Source organism: Prionailurus bengalensis, chromosome C1, assembly GCF_016509475.1.
Source record: "Prionailurus bengalensis isolate Pbe53 chromosome C1, Fcat_Pben_1.1_paternal_pri, whole genome shotgun sequence".
In the NCBI taxonomy this organism is placed as follows: domain Eukaryota; kingdom Metazoa; phylum Chordata; class Mammalia; order Carnivora; family Felidae; genus Prionailurus; species Prionailurus bengalensis.
The window spans coordinates 74,209,356-74,221,770 of NC_057345.1; the positions used below are offsets into that span (position 1 = coordinate 74,209,356).

A 12,415-nucleotide genomic window follows, 5' to 3' on the forward strand; every position below is an offset into this window, starting at 1 on the left:
CCCCTCTCCTTCATCATATTATCATCATACAAATGACCTTTTTTATATTATTTGCCTAATAACAGCTACAATTATTTCATAATGCAGTTTTATTTAAAAAATTTTTTAATATTTATTTATTTTTGAGAGACAGAGAGAGACAAAGCATGAGCAGGGGAGGGGCAGAGAGAGAGGGAGACACAGAATCCGAAGCAGGCTCCAGGCTCTGAGCTGTCAGCACAGAGCCCAATGAGGGGCTCAAACTCACAGACTGCAAGATCGTGACCTGAGCTGAAGTCAGACGCTTAACCGACTGAGCCACCCAGGTGCCCCAATTTTAAATCTTATCAAAGGAAAGACTTACAAACAGAAAATAATTTTTTTTATATTTATATATTATTATATATATATAATATAATATATACAGATTATATATATTTATCTGTGTAGTCACCTTTACCAGTGCTCTCCATTTCATGTGGATTTGTTGGATTTGTTTTACTGTCTAGTGTCCTTTTGCTTCATCATAAAGGATTCCCGTTAGTATTCTTATAGGGTATGTCAGCTAGTGACAAATTCTCTACTTTGTTCACCTGGGAATGTTTTAATTTTGTTTTTTGTTTTTTGTTTTTTGTTTTTTTTTTTTAGTTCTCAAGGATAGTTTCCATGGGTATAGAATTGTTGCTTGATAAGTCTTTTTTCTGCCCCCCCCCCCCCCCCCCCCCCCCACCGCAAACACTTTGAATATGTTACTCACTTCCTTCTGGCCTCTATGGTATTTTATTAAAAAATAAAATGTTAATCTTCACGGTGATTCCTTGTACATGATGAATTACTTCACTCTTGCTGCTTTCAAGATTTTCTCATTGTCTTTCAAAAATTTCATTGCATTTTATCCAGGTAAATGATCCCTTTGAGTTTATCCTAGGATTGAGCTTCTTGGATGTATGGGTTAATGTTTTTCATCATATTTGGGAAGTTGGGACCATTATTTCTTCAAATATTTTTTTTTTCTGCTAGCTCCTCTCTCCTCTCCTACTGGGACTCCCAGTTTGCATATGTTGATACCCTTTTTGGTGTGCCACAAGTATCTGAGACTATTCATTTTCCTTCATTTTTTTTCTTTCTGTTTCAGATTGGATAATCTCAATCATCAAGTTCAGTGATTCTTTCTTCTGTCAGCTCAAATCTGATAATAAGTGAATTGTACTGAATTTTTTATTTCAATTATTGTACTTTTCAACTCCCAGAATTTCTACTTGTGTTTTCAAAATAGAAAAATCTATGTCTTTATCGATGCTTTCTATTTGGTTAGACATCATTCTCATACTTTAGTTCTTTAAACGTGGTTTCCTTTAGTTCTTTGAATATATTTAAAATATCTGATTTAAAGTCTTTGTCTACTAAGTCTATATCTGATCTTCCTCAGGGACAATTTCTCTTGACTAATTTTTTTTACCCTTGTATGGTCCATACTTTCTTGTTCCTTTTGCATGTTTCACGACTTTGTTGAACAATAGACATTTGAAATAATATAACATGGCAATTCTGGAAATCAGACCCAGAATTTTTTGTTGTTTGTTTACTTAGTGACCCACTTGAATTAATTTTGTAAATCTGTTTTATTTGTCATTGTTTAGCTCCTGACATCTCTTTTCAGTTAGCTTGGTGGAAATCTGATGATTGGGAAGAGTTTTTCTTAAATACCTGGAACCAGTAAGTCTCCCAGCCTTTGCTGAAGGGCTTTGCATGTGTATTGGGGTCCACTGGAGGTTTACGACTCTACATTAGCCTTTGCATCTTGCTCCTGGAGACTCTCAAGATTAGCCAGACATGTGAGTTTAGGGCCTTCTTAGCTTTTACCTAGACATGTGTACAGCTCTATATATGCACATGGATTTCTAGATTCCCAGAAATACGTCAGAATCTTTAAAGCTGCAATGAATATTTCATTCCCAAGATTTTTAATTTTTTTGGTTAGCTTCTTGTTTGCCCCACCTATTATCATTGCTTCAGGTAACTGCCATGTAATACAATTGCTGTTGATTGTTTTTGATAAACACCTTCTGAGAAAAGGCTGTTCACCCTAAGTAAGCTCTGAGTCAGGTCAGGTACAGATAGTCCTTCAAGTGGGGGTTTTTAGGAAACTAGCAGACTGGTAAAATAATGACAGTTCACTGGGACCCTTCCAGTGGTGGCTAAGCTGTTGGTTTTTACTGTAATTGTGTGATTGTTGGTTTTCAAGGTTACATCAGCATTGAGGAGAGTGGGATGGGAATAGAGCAAGTTATAATACCACAAAGCTTGCTTTTCTTATGGAGATTCAGCTTTTTAAAAATTTTTTATTTTTTTATTTTGAGTAAACACTCCTCAGTGCAAGCCTTTGGTTAATTTCCAGAGTTTTGAGGGGAGCCTGGATGGCTCAGTGGGTTAAGCATCTGACTCTTGGCTTTGGATCAGGTCATGATCTCACGGTCATGATCTCACTGTCATGACATCAAGCCCTGTGTTGGGCAGACTGCTTGAGAATGTCTCTCTCTCTTTCCCTCTCTCTCTGCCCCTCCTCTGCTCACCTTTGGGTGGGTGCCTTTGCACTCTCTCTCTCAAAATAAATAAACTTAAAAAAATTTCCAGAGATTGGAAAATTTTGATTCTGCAACTTTTTTGCCAGTGTTGCTCTTGCTTTATGATGGAGCAGAGTTTTGGAGGTCCTCACTCTACCATTCCTATTGATATCATCTTTTCTAACTTATGTTTATCCTTCAACAGTTTTCTTAAGATTCCATACTTGCTCATTTTGGAAAGTGCACCTGTTTCATTTTAGGCTTATGGTAAGAAGTAAGTAGGATAAATCACCTGGAACATGAAGAATTCAAAATAAGGGCAAACTGAAATTGAATATACACATTATAGTACTTTTGTTTATATACATGTAAACAATATGTACAATTGTTATATATACATGCATATATATATCAACCTAGTGATCTGGCAGAGGTGCTTGGCTTTCCTAAACATTTCTGTTCCTTTTCCAGGATATAGAGTTATTGCTTGGAAATGATTTCCCAGCCATGGACTCTATTTTCATCTCCTCACCCCTTATATTTAGGACGGATTATGTAATTGGTTTTCACCAATGGATTGCATGCAGTGTGTTGATGCTGATTCAAGAGCATCAAGAAATACTATGTCTCTCTTTTCCCTTCTCTCAGTTTGATGTAAAAACAGCATAGTGACCTTAGGAGCCATGTGTTAAAGGTCACGGAGCTATAATGTGGAATGAGTCTGGGACCCTGGATGATTTCTTGAAAAAGAGCCTCTTCTGGGGCACCTGGGTGGCGCAGTCAGTTAAGTGTCCGACTTCAGCCAGGTCACGATCTCGCAGCCCGTGAGTTCGAGCCCCGCGTCAGGCTCTGGGCTGATGGCTCAGAGCCTGGAGCCTGTTTCCGATTCTGTGTCTCCCTCTCTCTCTGCCCCTCCCCCGTTCATGCTCTGTCTCTCTCTGTCCCAAAAATAAATAAATGTTGAAAAAAAAATTAAAAAAAAAAAGAGCCTCTTCTGTTCTTTTGTTTTTTGTTGTTGTTGTTTTTTGTTTTTTTTTTCTGAGTGGGAAATAAACTGTTGTGTTTGATCAATTAATGCATCTTGGGGTTCTTTTGTTACAGCAAATAGGATTTCCTTAATATGAGAGGCAGTCCTACAAAAACAGTAGTGTTACAGGATAAGGCTAACAACTGGGTCAATGAGTTATCCTGTATGTAGCAACATTTTTTAAAAATTTATTTATTTATTTAGAGACAGAGAATGCACCTGTGCACACAGGTGCACGGGGCAGAGGCAAAGAGAGAGGGAGAGAGAGAATACCAAGGAGGCTCCACATTCAGTGCAGAGCCTGACACGAGGCTCAATCCCATGAACAAGTCAATAATGACCTGAACTGAAATCAAGAGTCAGACACTTAACCACCTGAGCCACCCAGGGGTCCCAGTAACAACGTTTTTGGTAAAATCGTTTCACCTAGCCATGTGTATTTGAGGATCACAGAGTGAGGGTCTCCACTGTTTATATGGACATATCTAGACATGTTTATCTGGGTTAGCGAAATGAGCTGGTGAAGCTTTCTTTGGACAGAGGAGATGATTAACAGCTGTCGGGTTGGAATTGATGACTTGTCCCCCAAGGAGAAGACCCTCCCAAGAATAAACGGCTAGCCTTTAACTTCCTAGATAATATGTTAGACTAAGGAAGAGTGGGCTCCTTTTATTTAGGTCCAGAAAAGCTTCTCGAGGCCAATGTCAGACTCTTAAAAGAGACTGTGTGGGGTGGAAATATCTGGCTAGAGGATTGAAGTCAATTTTAACATCTGGAGCATCATTCTAGGAGTCAAGAATGACAAGAGAAAGTTGAAGAAATGCCATAAGGTGGAAGCAGGGGACACTTGCAGTGATTTGGAAAACACATGAGACACACCTCAGGGACCCCTTGAATCAGAAGAGGGACTGGGGATCTCGAGATGTTGCCAGTGAGGGTATGTAAAGGACAGTTCTTTTGTTGTTTTACTATGACATACATTTCTGATTGAACCATCAGGCTTTTGAAACCTGAGGGAATGTGGCCTACACATATATGCCATGATGTGCTGGGTTACACAGCTTATAATGGAGGCAGAAAAAGATACTGTGATTCGTGTCTGTCCTTTGCTCATTCTCTTTTATTGTCTGAAGTTCACTTTTTTTTTTCCTAATTGTATGACCACTGGGACTAGAAATCCACTATGGATGGAGTTCTGAGAAATCCAGGGGAATGTTGTAATAAGAAACTGTTTCCTATTGATCTTCTCCCCTCCCAGTAAGCTCTGTATTTGGGTTGCTTCGGGCGTGGGGGGAATGGGGCGAGGGCAAACATCCAGTAACTTACATTTTCAGGAGCTTTGTGGTTTATACTCAGAAACTCAGTGAACTGATAATGATGGCAAGCAGAGGTTAAATCTCCATTTCATCATCAAACTGGGAAGAATAAAGGATTTGTATTCAGTCATACAATGTGGAATGAGGGCAGCTCTTAAAATGATTGCTTAAGGTGCTTTTTTCACACAGCCGCTGTTTGGCTGGATGTGACAAAGTCTGCTCAAAAAGAAACTTTTGACTAGATATATAATAAATGAGAAATGCCCTTGGGAAAAAGGAAACACCTGTTCCCCCCACCCCTTCAGTTCAATTCCTACCCATTAATTACTTAGGAATATTTAGGTGGCAGACGCAGAGAGTACAGCAATCCCTGTCCCCGAACCTCTGCCCCCACACAAGTCCTTTCAGCATTTTGAAATTAAGAGGTTTATTTTTTTTATTTTTATTTTTGGTTTTGGCAACCGGTTTGCTTTTATACTGCCTCTGTGGGGCCATAGGAAGACCCTGTCCCTAAACGTACACAAATCCGTTTTGGAAAAGCCTGATGCGGAAATGATCCATAGAAACAGGATTTTTCTTCTCATAAAGTTGCCTTTGCTTTTGACCATACATGGATCTTGGCACTGCAGTGTGGGGAATTTGCCCAGGCCGTTCCACAGCCTCTGCCCTGTGCCCTCGGTGGGCAGGCAGCTGTGCTTTCTTTAGCATGGGTGCTTCCGGAGGGTGACTGCTCTCAAACCAAAGATGATTTCCCTTCACAACACAAGGGCTCCGTCTGGGGATGTTAGCCTGAGCAGACATGACTCAAAGGGAGATGTTTGCAGAACATCCTCTCCCCTTAAATTCGTTCTACCAAAGCTCTGCGAGAATCTTTTTTTTATTGCCACCTCCCACAAAAGTTTAAGAAATGTTTCTTTCCACCTAATTTACTTTCCAATTTCTTACTCATACTTGGCTTCCATCTTTATTTTACTTCTGCGTGACTTGAAGGTAATAATATTCTTTAATAGTCATATATACACCTTCCCACATGGGGGCTACATCCTGGTTACATTACAAGCCCGAGGCTCCCCCTTTCAATTCCTCGAAATCCAGAGGAAACCCCCCACAGAAGGTGCTAGATAATTAGCTTGGCTACTGTTTGCTGCAGACAGCGTTTTCGGTTGGCTCTGGTCACAGCGCCTGGGCTTTCAGGCTGGGTCTCCCGCTTCAGCGCAAGGCCAGGCAGGACTTCAGCCGCAGCCAGACCCGGCTCCCTCACCACAAGCCCTTAATTGTTTATTAATGAAGCTTTTGCCAAACAAATCTACACATTGTCTAAACCCTCCGCCCCCAGAGTACATTCCAGCCCGCCCACGAAAGTGTTCTGTGGGGCTGCTCTCTGAAAAGTCTCATTCCTGCCCTGGCAGAGTTGGTTAGGATTCAAACTTTCTTCCTTTCTTTCCCCTTCTTTCTTTCCTTCCTTCTTTCTTTCTTTCCTTTCTTTCTTTCTCTCTCTCCTCTTTCTTTCTTTCTTTCTTTGTTTCTTTGTTTCTTTCTTTTTCTTCTTTCACCCTCCCTTCCTCTCTCTCTCTTTCTTCTTTCTTTCCTTTTTTTAAAAACTTTTACTGGCAGCGGCAGCTAAATATGAGATTGTTTCTGATCCCCTAAACATGGCAGCACAGGTGTTACCGCTCAAAACTGAGCTCGAGTCTCTTTGCCCCCATACCTCCTGAGAACGGCGTCCCTTTCTGCTCCACAGCTGGTGTCTAGGCCCAGCAGACGGGAAAGCCCTGCTGGAAACTCCTCCCAAACACCCAGTGGCTGGAGCAATCCTGCAGGAATAAGCCGACGGTTGCTGCTTGGTATTTGAACATCATTTAATGAGTGCCCAGAATTCATCTGTAAATGCACATTGTTAATTTAGGGCCGGCTATTCATTAATTAGGGGTTTAGTGGCAAGTGCCATTGAGCTATCTGCAATGTTTAAGGTTACGTCAAGCCCTAGCAAACGGCTTGCTGATAACAAGCTGCATCCATCTCCATTACTGGGCCACTCCTGTCTGACTTTGCCCAGCATCTTCGAAGGGCTATGCCTCTTGGAACTGAAGAATTAAACTTTTATCCAAACCAGATTCTGCTCTTTCACCTCTTCTGATTCCTTGAGTACTTCTCATTTATTTTGCCTAAATGACATCTGATTACCTAACATGGAGTGGAGCAAGGTCTTAACCTAAAACAGCCTGCAGACCTCAGTTCTCAGCTGGAGAATTCCAGTGGGTTAACGCTAAGGAAATCCTTACATTTCCATTTCATCTGATACAGGGCTCAGTGTAAAAGAAATAGTTTCTGATTTTTCTTCTCATAAAGTTGCAGTTCCAATAGAATTTTTTTTTTTAAGCCGGAGAAATACAGGAAATTAATTTTAAACCTGGAGAATAAATGTCCCTATTGGTTCAAGTTTACTTTCGCAGTGTTTCTTTCCCTGAAAATACGTATCATTTGAGGCAATCGTGGTGCCAAATGAAATAAGTCCAACCGTCTAAAGAGCCCCGCATGTCAAACCTCAGCTGTACAAACGTGGTCATGTCGGAGGTACATGCTCAGTCACCAGACGGCCTCCAAAACCTGGCCTCCTCTCCCGTGTCTAGGCCCACAGTAGAAGCAGGCAGCTTGAGCGGACATTTAGGGAGATACTGCTCTTAAAGGAAACTATATAAGTACACGTTTGTTTATCCTTCAAACGCTAGGTTAGAGAACTTGCCTGAAAACTAACTTCCACTGACAGATGGTCTCTCTAAGTAGTTGATTCTGAGAAGGGAGAGGGCTACCTGGCATGGCTGTTTAACACATTAGGGTGCTCGCAGGGAGAGCCTACTGCTCCCCTGAACCATGGTTCAATTTTAAGCATCACTGGCCGGGATGGGTTATTGCAACTACTTGGAGAAGGGCACTTGAGAGCCTGATGCTCAGTGTGCGAGGGAGAGGGGAGGAGGAGGAGGAGAATGATAGCCCAAGGGAGGGTGTCTGAAAACCTTTGCACCACTGAGCTGGCACACTTATCACAGGGTGACAGTCTATACCGCAGGCCTGCGGTGCATTGCTGTTTGTGGTGCATGCTGCCAACTGGCTTAGAAAATTCAGATCCCCTCTCAGATAGAGCAGGAGGCAGAATGTCAGCCGACTGACATTCCCCACAACAGGGCTTCCCAGGCCCCGGATGTGGGAGTGTGGATCGTAGCGGCATCTGCCAGGTGGGCGGTGGCTCTTCCAGGGAAGGCCCTTCTCTCTGGGCTTCCAGCAGGAGCCACCCCGGGTCTGGCTTCCGGCGGGGAGGGCCCTCATCCCTTTGCCCAGAATGGCGGGGACGCCATCTTGTTTTTAATTTGGTAATTAAGTTCCACGACACAAAGATTAAACAAAAAAGCGAGTTGTATTTGTGTATCGTCTTCTTGTCCTGCATCTTCCTGAACACAAAATAGAAAATGTCCTAGAGACTACGGTTGGGGGCTGGGGGGGGGGGGGGAACCAAAACAAAACAAGGCCAACAAAAGGCTTGGTTTATAACATTTAGTCATGAAGTTACCTACATTGCATGCAATTGAAAGAGACAATCTTAAGTAGAGGATTTCTTAAATTTACCGTAATGATGCGCTGGACACTCGAAGTAAGAGCCCTTTGAAGCTGACGTGCTGCAGGATAAAGCACACTCTTTCTTTGGAAAAGAGAAAGCCAATATATTGCGGTGGCAGAAGGAACAATGGAGCCAATGAAACAGAGGTCAGAGCTGAAGGTTTCTGCTAGAAGCAAGCTATACACAGGTATTTTAATTTTTTTCTTCAGAAAGAAACTCTGCTCCAGGACCCAGAGCACTGCATGCAGACTGCTGGTAAGAAAAGCACTCAATTGTTCAATTTTTATTATTCAATATTGTATTAAAAAAATTTTTAGGCTCTTTAGGTCAAGGCAACTTTTAAAAGGTTAAAAGCTATTCAGAAGGGTTCCCATATCCATAAAAGCAAATGAGACTGACGGAGGAAAAACAATCATTTAGATAAACGGCCACCACCTCAAAAATGTTTTGATTTTTACCAGAGGAAGGGAATTCAGAGACTCTTGGATTGGTTGTCATATCAAGGAGAGATTCATTAAATCTGAAGCAATTATTTTTGTGCTTGTTCTTGTTTGGTGTGTTTTAGGCCAGGCCCTACCTTTCTTCAGTTACATTCTTTGTAATGGTTTGGGAAACGTAATTGCTTGGCTCCAACTTCCATCTGTCAACTACTGACCTTGCTGCTTGGGCATCTGTAACATCAGACACTATTGTCATGGAAAGAATTATGATGTTTCAATCAAATGTATTGCAAAGTTAACAAATCCATGACACGATCTGGACCACATGGAAGAGTTTAGAAAATGTGTTTCAGAGACCTCAGGGAAAAGCAAACAGGCCATCCTCATTAATGTTTATCTCCACGGCTTGCCATTAATTGTGTCAAGTTACCGTATCATAACAGAGGAGCTAAATCTGAACCTCGAACTTGAGGGGAGTACTTCAGATCGAAATGTGGGGTTCAGCAAGGGAGACAAAAGCCACTCCATGCTCCCAGGGGGAAGTTCTGAATTCATATCATTGACTGACCCGTGGCAACTTTAGAATGTCTGCTTAGACTGAGTCTCCTTGGTTATTTTTCAAAGTCCATGAAGTTATGCTTTAGTCTGGTTTTTGTTGCTGATCTCAGAAAACTGAATCTGCCAGAGGGTGGGACTCATTAGAGCTGGTAGATGGGTCAAACAGGCAAAGAGGTGATTGAAGCAATCAGGGTTAGCTGATATTTACTCGAAACTCTGAGCATAGGGAACAGCAGATTTCTGGACGTTAAAGTGAGAAAGCGAGTTGATATAAAAATTTAATTTCATCTGCTATGGAAACTGGGTCTGGCCTGACAAAATTAAAATGGATAGAAATAATATTCTGGACACTTAAATTTTATTTTCGCTGTCCTGTGTCTGAACAAATAAGCATTCCAAGTAAGTAAGAGGAGCTAAAATTTCCGTTTTGCGAGAAATATTCCCTGACAAAGAGTTTTTGTGCCATGTATCTTTCACTTTTATAAACTCTAAAAGGAGAATGGTTGTTGCGGATGTTAAAATAATCGGTTTTCTTGAATCACAAAATGGCAAAGCAAAGCTGATGCATCTGTGAAGAGCTAAGAAAACGTAATTCAGTTTGGCCCTGCCCGGAGAAAATCTATTATGTGAAAACAAAAATTTACAGATGAATAAATTAGGGGGTGATTATTCATATTGTAAAAGAGTCTTTAAAGGATTCCCCTAGGATTCTTTTAAAGGCTTAGCTCCACTAGCTCATGTAAGTGTTTGTGTGCAGATCATTAACTATCTGACAGGCAGGCCAGAAATTCAGGTAGAGAGCCAAGGGGGAAGGGAGAGAATGTTCAAGAGGCAGAGGAACAGCTGACACCTGAGGCTTGCCATGCCTCAAGATAAATGATGAAACAATATTGAAAGTCAAAGTGAAAATATGATATTTATCTACCAGTTATGCTTTATCTTCCAGAGCCCTTTACGTACCAGAATGCTGCTTGGGTCCAAAGGCAAGCTTGGCCACCTATGTGGCTGTGTGACTTTGGATAAGTTACATAACCTCTCTGAACGACCAACCATCTAGGGCTGTATAAGTAGTAACACGAGTTAATATATATAAAGCAGTTAGGGTTCTGGCACATAGTAAATGCTGTATACATGTTTCTAAGATGATTCTGGGATAAGCTATTACAAAATATCATGTATTCTCCAAACAGGGATTATGAGGATGATTATGACACTGGAAGTGATCTAACAAAAGCAAAATATTCCCCCCATACCCCCAAAAAAGAAAAGAAGAAAACAACAACCAAGGAACACTGAGGAATGAATACTGCTGTCTTTTGGGGTTTCCCAAGGAAGTCAATCTGAAATTTAAACTTCTTTGAAATTATTATCCTAACTTCAGTTTTGTAGGGGTTTGGCAAACTTTCCAAGATGGAGACGCACACAGAGGCAATCAGCACCGTAGCGTCTGTTGATTTTTCTATGTTAAAAGACTTTGATTCATCTATTATTGCATTTGTCATTTTAAAAACCATAGTAAACAAGATGAAGTATAGCTTTCTTATTTGTGGGAAAGAAAACTTTTTGCTTGATAGACTTCGCTTGCTTTGCACAAAAAAAATGAACCCTTTCTGTGTATTCTGTCCAATGCATCTGCCCATATGGAGTCTTGGGCTTGGAATAGACATTAATCGATTCTTTCCAAAGGAACAACCAGTAACAAAGGGTACCAACCTGCCCTCCCAGTCTGATCTGGTTAACAGGTTGCTAAACCAGACACCCCAAAGTGGTGTGAAAGCTGAGATGTGTGAGTGCAGTTAGAATGGCTGTAGGGATCAGAGTCAGGTAGATGTAAGGAAGGGCACAGGTTCATTGTTGTTGAGGTGGCCCGTTTTGGGGTCCTGGCGATTGATAATGAGCTTTACCATATGTCACTTTTGACATGACATGTGAGAAAGCCCAGACTGTTTCAAGGGCCACTAGTGCTACTTTTATTTAATTATAAAACGGTCTCTTAATTATTTAATTAAAATTCTCCTTTTGTGTCCCCCAAAACTCCTCTTCTGCTCAGGACAGGCCTCCCAGTCTGCCTAGCCCTCTGGTTATACCAGAAGACCTATGCTACTTTCTCACACTCGATTCTGTATCCCAGTTGGATACAGGTTGAATAAAAATATGCTTTCTGGTCCTCACACTTAGTTTATATGAGTGAATGCTGATGGAAATGGGTAAGTAAATAGTGTTTAAGTGCACGAGATCAAATTACTTCCTTCACAACTTGAAGTTCTTGACAGTTCTGGAAATACTATGCTTATTTTTTTTTTTTAACATGGTAAAGTGGATTGATCTTTACCTAGCCTCACAGCAGATTGCCAGATTGTCAGCTTTCAATATATTACTTTTTTGAAAAAAAAATTAAGTGATTTGATTCATTTTTGGGAAAAAATTTCTTGAGCTCAGAAAACTTAAAACCATGGAAATCTGTAAATGCTTTTTGAGTTATATAGAATAAGAGACAAGACTTTGAATAAGTGGGAACTAGTTCAGTTGCTTTTGTTTTTTAATTTTTTTAATTTTTGTCTGTTTAAAAAAAAATTGGAATGCTTCATAGGTTTGCATGTCATTCTTATGCAGGGACCAGGCTAATTTCCTCTGTATCATTCCCACTTTATTTTATTATTATTATTATTTTAAGTTTATTTATTTTGAGAGAGAGAGAGAAAGCACGAGCCAGGGAGGGTCAGAGAGAGAGGGGGAGAGAGAGAATCTCAAGCAGGCTCTGCACTGTCAGTGCAGAGCCTGACGTGAGCCTCAAACCCACGAACTGAGAGATCATGATCTGAGCCAGGTTGGACGCTCAACCGAGTCACCCAAGGCGCCCTTCGTTCCAATTTTAGTATATGTGCTGCCAAAGTGAGCACTAGTTGCTAGCTAAACAG

At 41.0% G+C, this 12,415-nt stretch overlaps 1 pseudogene; it reads right to left on the reverse strand.

The window, feature by feature from the left end:
- Positions 1-12,065: 12,065 nt before the first annotated feature.
- LOC122482277 lies at positions 12,066-12,164 on the reverse strand (annotated as a pseudogene).
- Between the last annotated feature and the right edge of the window lie 251 nt (positions 12,165-12,415).